Source organism: Arachis hypogaea, chromosome 10 (genome assembly GCF_003086295.3).
Source record: "Arachis hypogaea cultivar Tifrunner chromosome 10, arahy.Tifrunner.gnm2.J5K5, whole genome shotgun sequence".
Lineage (NCBI taxonomy): Eukaryota > Viridiplantae > Streptophyta > Magnoliopsida > Fabales > Fabaceae > Arachis > Arachis hypogaea.
In genome coordinates, this window is record NC_092045.1 from 111,829,310 (window position 1) to 111,849,615 (window position 20,306).

Consider the following 20,306-nt stretch of genomic DNA (forward strand, 5'->3'; position numbering starts at 1 on the left):
ACTATAGTATACTACAAACAAATAATCTCGTATTTATATCATGCATGTCTATACGTATGTCCAATCAGTACAGTAGCTTGGATTTTAGGACAGAAACAATATGATAGGGACAGGGACAAAATGTTGGTTTTTCTAGTTAGGCCAAACATAATAATGGATGGGCACAAACAAAAATTATAATATAAAAACAAAAAAGGTTAGCTAAGCATAAAACTAATAAGGTAGATTAAGACTTTATCATCCTTAGATAGGAGAAAATAAAACTTTTCATGCATATATATGATTGTTATAATTGAAACTCGGATATGGTTTAATAAATAAATGTGAAAAAGGAGTTTTCATGTGCCTTTATGGTAATATTTAAGCCACTTCTATTATTTTCTAATTTAATAAAAAAATTAACAACTGTTTTTTATAATAAAAAAAAATAATTGAAAGTCCTGATTCATCTTTTTAATTATTCTTTTAACTTTTAAAGAAAAATGGTTTAAAGTTTTTTATCTTTTTAATGTTTCCAAAAAAATATTTTTATTAAATTTTACAAATTTAAATATTAAGAGACAATTAGGAGAATGAATTAAAATAATTATTTCAATTTCCATATGACACAACTATGTTTGTAATGATTTTTTTTTTCCAATTTTTTGCATAACAATATTACTTGAAAAGGATGCACAATTTATTCTAAAAGAATAAAATATGATTAAATTTATACAGAATTTCGTCATGTGTCATTGATTGTATCTCACGTGGTATAAAAGAAGTATATATTTAATTCACTTTAAATAAAAGAAGAAGAAAATGGTAAAGGTCGGATTTAGTAAAAAATTCGAGAGATATTTTGGTAAATTTATGTGATTGTATTTTTAATTTTGAAAAGTTAAGGATATGGCAATGGGTAGGACCTTATCCTAATTTTATTTGCGAGTTGAAAATTTTATTAAAACTTTACCCTGTTTTATATGCAGATTGAGAATCTCTCAACTCTAATTCTACTTGCATTTTAAAATTTTAAATCCTATCATATTCACAGAAATATCAAATTTTTTTAAAACAAATATAAAATTCAATCATTCTAAATTTTATACATATTAATAAAATAAAAAATTAAATTAAAATTAAAAACAATAAAATCTTAAAGAAAATTCATGTGTTTGCTCGCTTATTATAAATTATTATACGAGGAAGGTTGTGGGAATTGATCCTCTCAATTGTTAAAAAAATTGAGAGAATAAAGTATAATCTCTAACCCTTCATTGCTCTCTTTCTCATATTTTTTTTAGTCTCACTTATAAAATTAATAGTAAGAGATCACATTTTACTCCCTCAATTGTTTAAAAAAATTGAGAGAATCCATTCTTAAAGGTTGTGGATTTAACTTTCACCTCATTCACTTTATATACCTAATTTTTATAAAATGTGTTATATATGGGATGCAGGTAGAATAAGATAGGATACATTTTAAATCCATATCCTACCTTATCGGCAGGTATACCCAAATCGATTCTACCCTACCCGAATCGATTCTACCCTACCCGCAGCGGATCGGGTAGTCTATCCTACTCGAACGAATTGGATTGGATTGAATACCACGGATAAGATATGTATTGCCAAACCCTACTTAAGAATATTTTGAAAATATATATGAAGATTTTTTTTTTTAAAGCCATTTCATATTTTAAAGTTAAAAAGACTAATACAATATTATATATTCTTACTATTTATTATACGTACATCTATCAAAATTATTTTAAATGTTAAAAATAATTTTTTGAAAATCACTTTTAATTTTATTTACTGGTATAATTTTTGAAAACTCATCTTTGAAAAACTAATTTTAATAAATTACTTTTAAAAAAATAAAAGTTTTACCAAATGAAATAGAAATGGATTACATAATATCCTAGTGTGGGGTGAAACTCTACTATTGGCATTCATATTCATAGAAATAAATCAAATAATTAAAAGCAACCATGTGACATGAATGAACTAGCTGTTTTATTGGTAAGATCACTATCAAGTTTGAGCCTATAACACTTTTAGTTGATCAGTCAATTCATCACTATATTCCCTTAAATTTTAGGTTTAGAAGTTAGAATCGCTTCTTTAAATATATAATATATGATATGATATCATAAGTGGAAAGTTTCCTTTATCTGTGACTAATTTTGATAGTGAAAGAGCACCAACTGTAGTTGTAGGCATGGATGTAAAGATAAATGCAATAACCTAACTAATTATACTTATGACAACAAGGGATCATGCGTATTATTAATAATATAATTATCCCAGAATATATATATATATATGGTGAATTCTACCCAACCCCCTTTAAAATAACATGTAAATTACTCTTTATGATGTGTCACACTTTAATTGGTTATTATCTTAACTATAGTTGAGTTATTTTGTAATTTATTATTTGAGATGGGTAATTGTATAATTTCTTAAAATATTAAAATTCTATCCCGTAAGCAGCGTTGATTACTGTCTCTCACGCAATCTCTTTCTACAGTGCATCATTCCTTAACGAATCATTGAATTCCCATGACTTGTAACTTCCCCGTTCTTCATTCTCCTGTCCTCTCACTCAATCCTTTTTTTGTCGTGGATTACTCCTTACCAACATAATTAATGGTTAATACGGTTATTAAATTTTTTTCATTAAAAATAATATATGGAATATATATTCATATGTAAAATATAATATAATAAAATAAATCTATTCAGAGTACTTAAAAGTATAATTAAAATCAGGAATATACAAATATAATAATAAAATGTGTACTCTAAACAAGTAAACATATCTTTTATCATACATAAATTATTTAAAAAACTATAAATTGTTAAAATTAATAACACAAATTTAAAATGATAAAATTCAATTTTTTTTACAAGTATTTTTTATAGTATTTTTATTCTTTTAATTTTTAATTTATTAATATTTTATTATTGAATTAATGATTAAACAAATTATTTTTATGAAAAAATATTTTTTTGTTAATCTTAAAGAAGAGACCAATATAACAATTTAAAAATTAATATAAAAATGATATTTTAAATAAAAAATAGTTAATATTAAAATTTTTAAATACAAAAGCAAATTATATAGATATTCAGGATATAAATATGAAATACATGTTTAAAATAAATAAATAAGACAAAAATAATTATTTATTTCTCATTAGTACTCCTATTTTATTTGTTTTATTTATTTTATATATATATTTATATTTATCTTTTAAATATTTATACAAATTATTTTTGTATTTAAAAATTTTAATATTAAATATTTTTTATTTAAAATTTTATTTTTACATTATTTTTTAAACTATTATATTGGTCTCTTCTCTAAGATAATACAAAAAATTATTTTTTATAAAAAAATTTATTTAATTATTAATTAAATAATAAAGTACTAATAAATTGTAAATTAAAAGAATAAAAATATTATAAAAAATACAGTAAAAAAGTTGAATTTTATTATTTTAAATTTGTATTATTAATTTTAATAATATATTTATTTTTTAAATAATTTATGTATGATAAAAAATATGTTTACTTAGTTAGAGTATAAATTTTATTATTATATTTATATGTTTATAATTTTAATTATACTTTTAAGTATTTTGAATAGATTTATTTTATTATATTATATTGAATATATATTCCATATATTATTTTTAACGAAAAAAATTTAATAACCGAACTAACCATTAATGATATTGATGTTAGTAAAGAGTGATTCATGGCAAAAAAAAATTGAGTGAGAGGACAATGGATAGAAATGAAGTAGGCGTTGCCTATAATGGGAAGAACGGGGAAGTTACGAGCCATGGAAATTCAACAACCCGTTAAGGAATGATGCACTATAGAAAGAGATTGCATGAGAACGTGCTTTAATTAATGGGATAGAATTTTAATATTTTAAAAAATTATATAATTACCCATCTCAAATAATAAATTACAAAATAACTCAACTATAATTAAGATAATGATCAATTAAAGTGTGACATATCATAAAAAATAATTTATATATTATTTTAGAGGGGATTGGATAGAATTAATATATATATATATATATATATATATATATATATATATATATATATATATATATATATATATATATATATATATATATATAGCATAAGAAGGTCCGTTGCCGAATTAGAATATTATATGATTTAGAAATTTTGTAGTAAAGTGGAAGCAATCATTTATGCACTAAACATAATTTATCAAGAAGACACAAAAATAATGTAGTAGTAAACACGTATATTTTATAAAAATCCAAAACAATAAATATGAATATAAATTAACTTCTGCGTATATTATTATCAGATCAACAAAAAAACTAACTTATATACCAAATAAAATAAATAAATTTTTTACTATCAAACTATCCTAACCTAATTATTATTATAAAAAATAAATTTGTCTCTTTTTAAGTAAATTATTATACATAAGGTACATACATGATTTTACAATTTAGACATAACCACAATTTAGTAGACATTTGTGTAATAAATCACTATCTTCTATCACAATTTAGTAAGAATTTTGGACACTATTAAATCGATATATTTTATCACAATTTACAAAAAAAATACTTATTAAATTGTGGTAGAGAGTATTAATTTACGTTCAAATTGAAAAATACCGCAATAATTAATTTGCCTACAAAATTTTTGAAAAAAAAATGGTTTAGGACAATCTAATAATAAAAAATCAATTACATTTATAAAATCAATATATTTGTACACAATTTGTACTCGCACAGAAATTATTTTATAAATTTGTTAAAAGGTTTAAAACGTCTATAGATAAGAATTAATAAGAAACAAAATAAATTGTTACTTTAAAAAAATGTTAATTAAGATCAATATTTAATTAATAATAGTAATAATAATCAAATTCACATATCTAGTCATAATCAAGTAAAAATTATCCTAAAGATTATGAAACTTATTAGAAATAAGAGAGTTATTTGAAAAGTGTATTATTTAATATATAAAAAAATATAATATATAAGAGCATATGTAGGTGCTAGAAGAATCAAAGTAATAAAAGTATATAATTCTATAATTAATATAAATATATTCTATATAAATATAAATGATACTAATTGATCTAAATTAATTCTAATTATTTTCTAACATCCACTCTCAAACTCAATAAGAGCTAAAGATACCATCTTGAGTTTGGATACTAGAGTCCAAAAACGAGTAAGATGATGAGCTTTCGTGAAGATATCAGCAGTCTGATCCGGAGTCTCAACAGCGACGAGACGAACAACATTAATAAGGAGACGTTGCTGGACAAAGTGACAATCAATGTCAATGTGTTTGGTGCGTTTATGAAACACATCATTATGTGCAATCTGAATAGCACTGCGATTGTCACAAAAAACATCAGTTGGGGATGACTGAGGAGCACCCAAATCTACAAGAAGCCAATGAATCGAGACAACCTCAGCAGTGGTGTTAGCGAGAGCATAGTATTCAGCTTCTGTGCTTGATCAGTGAATATTTGCTTCTTAGCTCGCCAAGAAATGAGAGTGTCGCCAAGAAATAAACAATAACCAGTAGTAGAACGATGATCAGTGGGATCACCATCCCAATCAACATCTGAGTACGCCTGAAAGGATAAAGATGAATGGGAAGAAAAATAAAGATCATGAAATAGGGTGCCTTTGATGTAGCAAAGAATGCGAAAAACTGTCGCATAGTGAGTAGTACGAGGAGCTGACAAAAACTGACTAAGAACATAAACTGGATAGGCGATGTCTGGTCGGGTGACAGTCAAGTAGACGAGACCTCCAACTAACTGTCGATAAAGAGTAGGATTATCCAAAATAGTGTCATCCATAGGGGTAAATCGAACATTAGGCTCAAGGGGAGTAGACTGAGTGCGACTATCTATAATCCCGACACAAGCAAAAAGATTTGAAGCATACTTAGCTTGAGAGAGATAGATACCATCATCTATGGATATGACCTCGAGACCAAGAAAATAACTGAGAGAACCAAGATCTTTTATCTCAAAAGTATGGTGAAGGGATGCTTTGAGATCAGAGATACCATCAACATCATCTCCAGTAATGATCATGTCATCAACATACAAAAGCAGAAGAACAACTTCACATTCAATTTTATGAATAAAGAGAGCATTCTCATGAGGACTGCAAGTGAAACCGAGATTGCATATAGTGGTGCTGAACTTGTTAAACTATTCACGAGGAACTTGCTTAAGACCATAAAGTGCCTTGCGAAGGAGATAGACTTTGTTAGAAGGACAAGGATAACCCGGAGGTGGTTTCTTATAGACCTTCTTCTTCAAATTTCCATTAAGAAATGCATTATTCACGTCCATCTGACTGAGAGACCATTTTTTTACCGTAACAATGGCAAGAAGAGCTCGAACAGATGTGAGACGAGCAACAGGAGCAAAAGTCTCTTCATAGTCAATACCATACTCTTGCATACAACCTTGAGCAACCAATCGTGCCTTATAACGGTCAATAGAACCATCAGAGCGAGTCTTGATCTTGTATACCCATTTACTACCCATAACTTCTTGATTAGAAGGAGGATCAACTGAATCCCAAGTGTGTGCTTTTTCAAGTGCTTGTATTTCTTCCTGCATTGCTTGCTGCCAATTTGGATTTGTGGAGGCTTCTCTGAATGAATTAGGTTCATGTTGATGAAGAATAGTATAAAAATAATGATAATCAACAAGATAAGGAGGTGGATTTCTTACCCTAGAAGAACGAGTGGAAGGAGGAGGCATGACGGCAGGAACAGGATCATCGTCTGGTCTGGAATCATTAGGAGATAGAGATGGCGGAAGAGTAGGAGGCTATAGAGGTTAACTCGAGATACAACCCGTAGAATCATCACTAGGAAAAAGATTAACATTGGGGTTAGTGAAAAAGGATGACTGAATAGGAGGAATAGACTCAAAGGAGGAGAATTGAGAAAACATGTGATGCTCCCAGAAGATAACATGACGAGATATACGAATATGTGTAGAGAGAAGATCCCAATAATGATAACCCTTGTGTTCAGTGTCATAACCAAGGAAATAGCACATGCGAACCTGAGGTTCAAGTTTACTATGTTCATGAGGCTGAAGAAAAACAAAACAAACACAACCGAAAACTCGATGAGAACTGTAATCTGGAAAGGTATGATAAAGACACTCAAAGGGAGTAACGTTACCAAGGATAGAAGAAGGAAGTCTATTGATCACATGAATAGCAGTAAGAACAGCTTCACCCCAAGTTGGCTCAGGACACGAAGAAGAAAGAAACATTGCACGAACAGAGTCAAAAATGTGATAGTGTTTGCCTTCAACTCGTCCATTTTGTTGAGACGTATCAGGACAAGAAAACTCAGATAAAGTATCATGTTTTGTAAGAAAGATTAAAAATTTAAAATCATGGTATTCCATAGTATTATCACATCGAAAAACCTTAATGATCTTGGAAAACTGAGTTCTAATCATAGTGACAAAGTTAATATAAATTTGAGGTAGCTCATGGTAATTAGTCATAAAATAAACCCAAGTAAGGCGTGAATAATCATCAATGAAAACGACAAAGTATCGAACTCCTCCCATAGAAAAGGTGGGAGCGAGCCCCAAACATCAGAGTAGATAAGATCAAAAGAAAATCAAGTAAGAGATGAATTATTGTGAAAATATAAAGCAGGTTGTTTGGTAGTTTGACAAGAAATGTAATAAAAAGACTCATTATTAACCTGACCCAAAACACCTGAGACACAAGAGGATGCAATTTTTCTAAGGAGCTGTGGGCAAGATGATGATGCCACAAGTGAAGGCTAGATGGAAAAGAAGTAGCACAGAGATTTGACACAGGAGGAATATGAAGATTCTCGAGTTCAAACAACCTTCCAACCTTACGTCCAGTCCCGATGATTTGTCCCATCCGATGATCCTGTACACGACATCCAGAAATGAAAAAATTGACATTAAAACCGAGATCAACAAGTTGACAAACAAAAATAAGATTAAAGTTCAAATTCAGAATATAATAAGTATCAGGGAGATTAAGAGTTGACTAGAAAATAGAATCCTTGTGTGTCGCGTGTAAGAGGGAACCATTAGCAGTATTGACAGAAGGTACATTTGTAGTGATAGACAAAGACGAGAAAAAATGATGTAAAAGAGACATATGATTAAAGCAACCGAAGTCAAAATACCATTTAGAATTACTTGGAGGTGTCAAAAAAGCAGTAGAAGCATTATCAAAAAGGGAGAGAAGATGCTTAAAAAGAAATGCAATATCAGATAGAGAGATAAAAGACGGGTTAAGAGGATAAGAGGTGGTAGATTCAATAGTAGCGACAACAACAAAAGCAGACACATTCTTGAAAAAGTTTGGATGAGAATGATACTTGATGTGATCAGGATGTGGTGGACGATTAAGACATGTAGTAATAAAATGTCCCGAGAGCTTACAGTAATGGCAGAACAATTGTAGCTAATGTGGCGTTTCTGTTGGCATTTACGATATTCAACAAAAGGACAGTCTTAGAAAAGATGCCCAGAATGGTTACAGTTTCGATAGAATTTACCCTTTCCGTCTATGGCAGTAAAAACATCTGATTTTTTCACAAGTAGATATAAAGATCAAAGAGAGGAGAGAAAACTGCAAATTCGAGGCTGAAAACAAGAAAACAAATGACAGAATTGGAAAGAACTCATCAAAAAAATCTTAGGGAGGGTCTCACTGTCTGCCACGTCAGTTTCTACGTCAACACAGTAGGCCACGTGGCAACACATGATATGAGAAGGAAGATGCGTCAGCGCTGGCGGGGAAAGGGAGGTGGCACACGGGTCGGATTGGCGCGGGCTGAATTGGGTCCACGTGCGTGTTGGCATTAACACGTGACGCTCTTGGTGCTGTTGATTTTGGGCATAGATCCTACGGTACTGGAGGCGGCGCATGAAGGCGCATCTGGAGGCGGTTGGCGCCTTGGTGGCAAGTTTGGAGGCGTCGGAATCCTGACGATGAGACGAACACACTGGTAGCAGCGGTGACAAACCAAAACATCAGGAAATGACCGAAAAATGGAGACAAAAGATACTACTGGAAGAGAAAAATAAAGAAGCTATGAATGAATTTTTATGAAAAAAAAAACCTACACTCTCGATACTGTATTAGAAACAAGCAGGGCGGAGCCAGGTATAAGAAAAGGAGGGCAACAGCCTCCCCTAATTTTAATTTTTTACATATAAATTATATGTAAATTTCAGTTTAGCCTCCTTTAAAATTTTATTTTAGTCTTATTTTATTGTGTAAATATTTTTTGTCCCCTCTAATATTTTATCTAGCTCCGTCCCTGAAAACAAGAGAGTTATCTAAAGAGTGTATTATTTAATTTGTAAAAAGATATAATACATAAAAGTATATATAGATGTTAAAAAAATCAAAATAATAAAACATACAATTTTATAATTAATATATGGATATTATATATAAATATAAATGATACTAATTAATCTAAATTAATTCTAATTATTTTCTAACAAAACTGAAGTACTGTGAAATGGATTGGAAGTTTCTTAACTAATTAAAAAGCTCTAATTAGATGCGCAAGAAGCTAAGGAGGAAAAATCATTTTCGGCAGCAATTCCATTGGCAGACAAAACTACTACTGATTTAATTAATTATGATACGTAGTTTTTTCTTTTTTATTAATAAATGTATTTAGTGCACTGGTCAAGCTTATCACAAGTAGAATTATTTTTTTTTTATTTTTTTCTCTTAATAGTATAAGTATATATAAAATTTCAGTTAACTAATTTTAAAAACAGATAAAAAGTGTGGAATACTTATTAACATATTAATACAATAAATTTGTATTGAAAATTAAATATTAAGAATTTTCAATGTACCTATTGTATATTTAATAAAAAATAAAAAATATTATTAGCAATTTTTTATTTTTTGATATATTTTTTCTATTTAATACCTTTAGCATGCTAAGTAAAATCTTAATAATAATAAATAAGGTGTATTTTATGGTGTAGAAATAAAATTATTTCTACATGTGTAGCAGAATAGGTGACAATACATTAGTAATTCATGTTGATGGTTCTTGGATAGGGAAGAATTAATTAGAGTACACAATTATTGATTCATTAGATCCACTAAAAAAAAGAGAGTGTGTGACATTGTATTTGTATCATAAAGACAACTTATTAGGTTTTTTTATTTTAATAAATTGAATAAATATTTTATTTATTAAAATAAATAATTTAAAAAATTATTACCATGTAGACGAGATATATGTATTTATAAATATAAAAATATATTTTATAAAAATAATAAAAAATATTAATAATTTAAATTAGACCAAACTCTTAAAAATAGAACATTTCAATTAATATTTTATTAGAATTTACACTAAATCAATTCAAATAATAACAAGGTGGGATTCGAACCCCAACACTTTCTTAAACAAACTAGTGAGCTTACCACTAGACCAAGTTCATTAATTAGTTAGTTAAAACCACCTATTTCTTCTGTTATTTTGAAACTGCTCATCTTTTCTATTATTTGAAACTGCTTATCTTTTTTATTATTTGAAATATTCTATTTTTAAGAATTTAATTTAATTTAAATTATTAATATTTTTTATTATTTTCAAAAATTATATTTTTATATTTACAAATACGCATATCTCGTTTACAGTAAGGAGATATATGAAAATTGAAAAAATACACATATCTCGATACGAGTAAAATTATCTCGTTTACAGTATAAACAATATAAGAGATGCTGATTATTTTTCTAATAATTTTTAAAATTATTTATTTTAGAAAATAAAACATTTATTTAATTTATTAAAATAAAAAATTCCCACATATTATTTGATTTATTGTTAATAAATATGTGTATCACTAATCAAATTAGAATTAAGTTCATTAAGGATAAAATTAGAACTTAGTTCAAATATTATGGACCAAAACAATATTTTTTCAATTGTAAATTGTTATTTATTTTTAAATATTTAATAATAGGGTAAAATATACTTTTGTCCTTAATACCTTTAATGTTTTCGATTCATTCAATTACAATTGAAAAAATATTTTATTTTTGTCTAAAACATTTTATATCATTCTAATTTAGTCTTTTGTTCAAAGTTAAATATTTTCTTCTAAAAAAATGGGATACCTTTAATAATAATAAATTATCAATTCAATTTATAAATTAAAACATGTAAAATATTTAAAATATAAAAATAATTAGTAATATATTTAGGACATATAATTATGAAAACAAATTAAATTTGTTAACCACGGTAAATAAATAGTAATTACCTATTATTTAAATTATACATTCTTTCGTTTTTAATAGTAATAATTTTAAGAGTGAAAGTAAGTTAGTATCCAGATCTTTTTCTTTTTTAAATTCTATGAAAAATATTTTGGTTAATATTAAAAAAATATTTTTTTTCAAAATTTTTTTCATCTAATGAACTTAATTCTAATTTGATTAGTGATACATATATTTATTAACAATAAATCAAATAATATGTGGGAGTTTTTTATTTTAATAAATTAAATAAATGTTTTATTTTCTGAAATAAATAATTTTAAAAATTATTAGGAAAATAATCAGCATCTCTTATCTTGTTTATACTGTAAACGAGATAATTTTACTCGTATCGAGATATGTGTATTTTTTCAATTTTCATATATCTCCTTACTGTAAACGAGATATGTGTATTTGTAAATATAAAAATATAATTTTTGAAAATAATAAAAAATATTAATAATTTAAATTAAATTAAATTCTTAAAAATAGAATATTTCAAATAATAAAAAAGATAAGCAGTTTCAAATAATAGAAAAGATGAGCAGTTTCAAAATAACAGAAAAAATAGGCAGTTTTAACTAACTAATTAATGAACTTGGTCTAGTGGTTAACTCACTAGTTTGCTTAAACAAGTATTGGGGTTCGAATCCTGCCTTGTTATTATTTGAATTGATTTAGTGTAAATTCTAATAAAATATTAATTAAAATATTCTATTTTTAAGAGTTTGGTCTAATTTAAATTATTAATATTTTTTATTATTTTTATAAAATATATTTTTATATTTATAAATACATATATCTCATCTACATAGTAATAATTTTTAAATTATTTATTTTAATAAATAAAATATTTATTCAATTTATTAAAATAAAAAAATCTAATAAGTTGTCTCTATGACACAAATACAATGTCACACATTCTCTTTTTTTTTGTGGGTCTAATGAATCAATAATAGTGTATTCTAATTAATTTTTTTCTATTCAAGAACTATCAACATAAACTACTAATGTATTAACACATATCCTTCTATACATGTAGAAACAATTTCATTTCTACACCATAGAATGCACCTAATAATAATAGCTTAGGATCCAATACTCTCATCTCTAAATACATGTCATACATACCCCACATGCCATTTTGGCGTCAAAATCTCACACAACATCAAAAGTGATGATGATTGGTATAATATCGTTCCATCAATGTCTCAATACATGCCTCCAAGTGTTGCCAATTTATATACACATTTTCACTTCAACTTCTAACTATATCCATCACTATATAAGCATATTTTATATAGCCGAAGGAATCATTGAAATGATGACAGTCATATAATATAATTCACATGCTATTATAACAGCCATTTTGGACTTATGCTTTTACCAAAATTAAAAAAAGGAACCTTCTTAATATATTATCTTTTTTATTTAATTATTTTGTTAGTTTTTATAATTTTATCAAAATTTTAATTAAATTCTTACTAATTATTATTTTTCAGAAAAATATAATAATTTTAAAATATTTATTTTAGAATATTTTAAAAAAATTTATTGTTTAAAAAATAATTAAAAAGAACCTGATTAAAAATGTTTGTCTAATGCAAAAACCCAATTATAAATTTTTAAATTATAAAAATCTTATTAAAAGTTTGATAAAATTAAAAAAACCTATAGAATAATTAAAACTTAATTTTTTAACTCACCCTCTTTCAACTTCTATTAGTTGTGGTGGGGGAGGATTAGGTAAGATACAATCAATTTACTTATTGGCACTAATGATTATTAGAGCCTTTTGCAACCCGCAACAAATGGCACTAATAACACATTAACCATATACTTTATTTCTTATTAGCCTTCTAGAGATACCACATACCACACACTACTCTATTACATGATTTTTTTATTTAACGTCTATGTAAATAGCCGATCAGTTTGATAAATAATTTAAATTAAAAATATGAGAAAATTTTTTTTATTTAGATATTAATTAGGTTTTTTAATTCATATGTACTCAATCTATAATGATTAATTTAATTGTAGATGTTGCATATTTTTACCTTTTTTATCCTCACCATCCTTAAATTTTGATAAATATAAACATTAAATACCAAAATTTCTAGATGTGTTATTTTTTTTAAAAATAGTAAGATATTTAATATTATTTAATATAGCCATATGTAACATCCTCATAGTTGACATGACACTTCTTTTATTTTATTTTAGTTTGTAATTTTGTATTAATAATATACATTATACAAACAAATTGTATGAATTGTGTTTATTATTTTATGTGTCTACTTGTGGAGCATTACTATGAATTTTATACAAAAAGCACTTTAAACTGGACGTGGACCTTAAATTTTAATGTTGACTTAAGTTATGTGATAAAAGTCATAAAACAATCTGTGAACAATTTAATGAGCTAAGCACTTTCATCACTTCTATGATTGAGCAATATAATTTTCCTCTTAAATATGCGGCTTAGTTAATTTTGTCCTTTACAAATAATCATCCATTTAGTAAATTAATGTAGCATTAAAACCATATTCTCTTATAAATCGAAAGCGAATGGGTTGATTGGATTTGGATTCTCTAAAATTTGAATTTTATTGAGTAAAGTGTGATTTTTCATCATTTATTTTATAGGTGGGATCAAGAATAAATATGAGAAAAAAATCATTCAAAGATAAAAGATCACACTTTATCTTTTAAAATACAAATTTAAAATTTAGAAAATCTAAATTCAGTTTAATTTACCATGGATTCAATTTTGCCATGGTTTTTCTTTACTAAATTAAATTATTCTATTTTGATTTATTAGGTTTCATGCTAAATCAAATTAATATAATTCGATTCACGTATAAATATATAAATTAAGTTACACTAATTCAATTTATATAATATAAATAAATTTAATTTTAATATATTATTAATATAAAATTATTTTATATATATCTAATAACATAATATTATATTATAAAAATAATTATATTTTATTTTAATTACATAAATAATTATCTAAAAAAATAGTTATAATTGTATAACTGTATAAAATATTTTATACTATCACTATATAAAAATTAAACTATATATAAATATATCTGTATAAATTTAAATTCTATTATTTTATTAAGGTAAATTATCCTAACAATGATGTGAATATAAGATTCTAACTTCAAGTTAACTTGCGCCGAATTGTGTTTATATCATAACATTACGTGCGTTAATTATAAAGAACCTAATAACAATAAAATAATAGGCATGTATATATGGAGTAACATGAATTTATAAAAAATACCCAAAAACTAGCAGGCAAATATATAAAATTCCTTAATCTGATCTTGTTTCTTTCCCTTCTTTTTTTTTTCCCTGCTTTTGAGTTGTAGGACTATATTATTAAATGCATGCGATAATGACATAGGTGCCTTTAATATTGTGGGAAAGCTACAGATATGCATGGAGGGAACCCTCCCTCGGGTCATAGTCTCATAGCATTCTTCATGACAACCACATGGTAGGGTCCAACAATCATCATCACATTCACATCACGATAATAATAGATACTACATATATTTATAAAATTTTGAATAGGATATTTTTATTTTTCGTTAAACTTTTATTCATTTTTTTAAATAAAATTAGTTATCTTATAGTAAGTTTTAATTCATTAAATAAAGAATTATTTTTTTAAATAATAAAATGAATAATTATTTTATAAGAATAATTTTCAATTTTTTTTTAAATATTTCCTACCAAAATTTCGACTTTAGATATAGACATATAGTGAGGTAAAAGAAGTTAATTTTGTACATTTATATATTCACCATGGACATACATCTTTAAGAATGTCAACTAAACAAATTATTTTATTTTTCTCAAAAAGAAAAATAAACATATAAGATGATAGTTGTAAATAAAGTATAATTTAAATCATCCGAAAAAAAAAATAAATAACGATAACCTAGATCATGTCTTGTTAACAATTCGAAGAATGAGAGACATCATTAAATTTTGTGATTTGTAACTATTAATTAATTATTAATGATATTTTTAAGACATGTTTAATAATCAAAGAAAATCAATTAAAAACAATGATAACTTGTCTTATTTAGCATTTATTAATTATTGTAACGATTAATAAATATTAAATAAGACAAGTTCTGACTGTTTTTCTGTCTCTTTAATATTATTCGTATTTTTAATAGTATAAAATTTTATCCAATAATATAAAATTACTCACTTTTTTTTCACTTATTAAATACTAGCCAAATTTTAATAAAAATACTAATCCCTTCAACTTTTTCTTAACAACTCTGTTCTAGTTTTCTATTTGATTTTCTTATATCTATTATAATTTTCGTGATATTTACAATACATTCACTAATTAAATATCGGCAAGTTTATAATAAGAAAAATATTATATGATATCCGGTGATAAAATACTAGAAAAATACTCGTTTAACTTTTTTTATTTCTTTATAAGAGCACAAATATAACAAGGCTAATTTTTATTTTATGGAAATATAAGTGTTGATATACCTTAACATTGTAATTTTTAATATTTTTAAAATTATGAAAAGTACATAAATCGAAAGGTCTAATTTCTGTACTTCAAATTTTTTAATTTTTTTAACATAAATCGGATGGTCCGATTTGTGTACTTCTAAAAATCGGACGATCCGATTTTTGTACCTCTAATAAATCGGACAATCCGATTTTTATTTCTCTAGTTAAACGATTCCACATTTGAGTATAACACCCCAACAATTCACATTTAAAAAAAACACCATTATCACTCCAATATTAAAAATAAAAAATTCATATAACAAGTCTAAATAAACTATCTGAGCTGTTAACAGTTTTATATTTATTATATAAACAAGCTAATAAGCTTCATTCTCTCATATGTTCTAGAACTAGTATTAGTAACTACTAGTAGTAATGTATCCATATAAAATAGGATAAAATATTATTTTGAGATATTTTTATTTAAATAAAAAAAATTATCAGATTTTTTTAAATAAAATTTTAAAACCTGAATTCTCTAAATTTTATAATATATAAATCGTCTGAGAGTGATGTGTGTTAGATAATATATTATACATTATATTTTAGGATAATTTATACATAAAATTTCTTTGAAAAATACACATAAATCATCCCAAGATAATATATTTTTAAAGTTGTATATAATTCGTTCTAAAGTAGCATGAGTTACATGTTTTTGACCTAAAGCACTAGGAGTAGCACAATTTATCTGCAAATGTATAAAACACATAATCCTAGCACAATTTACATGCAAATATCTTAACCTCCAACATTCTTATACAATTTACGTGCAAAGACCTACTCCTCAACACCCTAGCACAATTCACGTGCATAAAATGAAGGTACAATAGCCTAGTACGAGTTATGTATAGAGTGATACCCTCAATAGCTTCCCATAAGTAATATCCACAAAGGGAGTTTCCATTGACGGCGAGAAAGCTCTTAGAGATTAGGAGAGTTAAGGAAGAAGACGGTCAATAGCGGATGAAGAAGAAGATTCATCTTAGTCAATGGCGGAGCCATGGCCAAGTGGGAATTGTGCGCAGCACAAAGGGCTATGGAGGGCGGTGATGGCAGCTGCTAATAGTGGGCGGCAGAGGGGGTAGTGCATGGTGGGGCTAAGCAATTTTGGTGAAAGATTGCAAATAACGAAGGAGACATGTACAATTGAATGGTATTGTGCACGTTGCGGGATTTATCGACGAATAATTTAGTTGTCAAACTGGTTGCAAGACATGTATGCGCCTGTTGTACTTTTGGACTTTCCAGTTGTTGGGAATAATACACCATTCTCTCTTGAGAAAACACCTTTGACAGAGAAATAAAATAGGCACAATCACAATACAAGAATTTAACGTGAAAACTCCAATTACCGGAGAAAAAACCACGGCCGTTGTTAAATGACAACCAGAGAATATCACTATGTGAAAATTGTTACAACACATAGACTTCTTTCTCTCTAACACCAGCACCCCAGTACACCCACACTCTCTCAAATCAAATATCTAACTACACCTCACAACACTCTCTAATCAAAGAGTACAGAGGAAAAGAAAAAAATCAGATACAAGCTTAAAGTGTTTCTGACTGGTGCAAAAACAAATGGAGAACTTAGCCTCATATTTATAGCCTAGGCCACCCACTCCATTTGCTATCTTAAGCAATGTGGGACTAATTCAACCAAATCCTAACAATCTCCACCTTGATTGAAATAGTCACACATCTTCAGCTTCCATTGTCAACACCGACAATTCTTTGCTGCCATTGTCTATACCGACAATCATAGTTCAGAGAACTATCATACTCCACCATGAAAGTATACTCACTTGGAATTAGACCACTCCAAGCATTTTGCCTTGGTACAGATCGAAACCTTGCTGAAAATTCATGGTGCAACTTCCAAATTGACTTTTCCTGGAAGTTCTTCAGCCATCGACCTAACTCCGTCACACACCTTGCATCTCAACGCCAACCAATGCCCGTGTGCAATTGTGGACCTGATTGCCACAACTTATCCTTATCCATGGCAGTGCGGTAATACCATGAGGATACTTCTTGTCTTCTAGAAAACATCATCTTCTCTCATAGAGAGAGCAACCAGAGATCTTCTCCTTCAATGCCTTGTGCAAACCTGATTGTATCAACACATCCTTGACTTGTATTTGCCACAAGCCAAAATTGATTCTTCCATCAAATTTCTCTATCTCAAGCTTCACAGCACTTGAATATCCTGACATTGTTGCAACCGTATACTGGAATAATATAACTCAACTGTATACCGTGCACTAGGAAGGGTCCCCAGGAAAGAGAGGTGGGTCACAATGGACACACTTAAATACCAGGTCTTTTCTTAGTCAGAACATTTCCAAACTGCACTCTCACAGTGTCACACTGCCTTCCAGCAACAACAACAGCAACCAAAGATTAACCTCAAGCTACAGGACAAAATTCTTTTCTGATGTGGAAGGTCAGACTAGGCTGCAACCACAGAGCATACTAAGAATAAATCCTACCGAACCGAAACTCTGATACCACTTGTTGGGAATAATACACCATTCCCCCTTGAGAAAACACCTTTGACAGAGAAATAAAATAGACACAATTACAACACAAGAATTTAACGTGGAAACTCCAATTACCGGAGAAAAAATCACGGCCGTTGTCAAATGACAACCAGAGAATATCACCATGTGAAAATTGTTACAACACATAGACTTCTTTCTCTCTAACACCGACACCCCAGTACACCCACACTCTCTCAAAGCAAATATATAACTACACCTCACAACACTCTCTAATCAAAGAGTACAGAGAAAAAGAAAAAAATCAGATACAAGCTTAAAGTGTTTCTGACTGGTGCAAAAACAAATGGAGAACTTAGCCTCATATTTATAGCCTAGACTACCCACTCCATTTGCTATCCTAAGCAATGCGGGACTAATTCAACCAAATCCTAACACCAGTAGCCTTTCCTCTGCTGCATAGTCACACGTATCAGCCAATTACAGTCATTCTCAAACTGCACACACTTTCTGTGATACTTCAATTGATCGGATTCAAACACTTTATACTTAACACCTCGACGAATATTATAACTCTTCACTGTCAATACAACTTCCTCTTTACTTTGGAACCGCTGGCCTATTTGAAACTTTTCCATGCCAAGCATATTAGGCTCGTCTCCGTAAATACTAGGCAACTATTGATATGAAAATATTGGTTGATTCATCGTCTCAAGATTCAAATTAGAGAAGTGTGGAGAGTACTGTTGTGTATGAGGGTTTAGCTATCCTTATGATCTCCCAATTTGTGTTGTGACTTCTTCGATGTCGGTATAATCGCCAATAAAGGGTGGTTCCAAATCTGACCCATCATCACCTATAGCCTCAACAAGTGAATCCCTATCTCTGGCCTCCATGAATGTCGGTGCACTATCCAATATAGGTGTTACTCTCATTGCAGCTGCAAGCTCCTTGAAGGTACGCGCATTACCCAAACCATCTGTATTATCAGCCTAAACAGGCATCGTGACCGATTGGAATGGCGCTAGAACCCCTTTCTAGCATGTCGGTCGACGGATTCGGAACAGATTCACCTGAGCTACTTTCCACATCAACCATTCTCACAAACAACTCCATAGCCCCAAAATATGGAAATCTAGATTGACTGTGAAATGTAACAAGCATGTTGTCATCGCCCCTCATACTTTTCAAACTTAACATAACCTTGCCTAAGTGAGATAGGAATCCAAAAAAATAATTGCTTCACACGTTTTTTACCGCATTTTCCTAACTTATGTAATATACTATTTTGTAAATCCAATAAACTCGTTGAAGAATTTACGAACACTTCAACCCGCTTTTAACTAGTGAACATTACACCCTTACTTGTATTTTCATCTATTTTTTCTCAGTGATAAACTAACAAAAACATACTCTCAACCATCTTCCAAACCTCTCAATTCATCCATGAATCGTTATACATCATACTCGTTTATTTATAGTATCTTTAAGCACATAAATCGTTCCATGGCCTTGAGCTTTATATTTCTCAACCTAAATCGTCACAGCCTAATGTGTCTTAGGGTATTTGCACGTAAATAGTGCTAAAGTTATGTTATGCATTTGCACGTAAACTATGAAGTACAGACACTTTGCTAAATTGCCGTATCTGCGTGTCGGACATATTTTGGACACGACACTCACCGACACTCGTCTGATATGCGTGTCTGCTGTGTCCAACCCTATCTTAATAAAAAATAAAAAAATTTTCTCCGAACACGCTTGGACACACCTAAATACCCTCACACGTCAACGTGTTCAGTCTTATTCTTAACATATATTCTTGAAATAAATTTAGATATAGTATATATTATTTATTAAAATAAAAAATATTTTAAATACTTGAT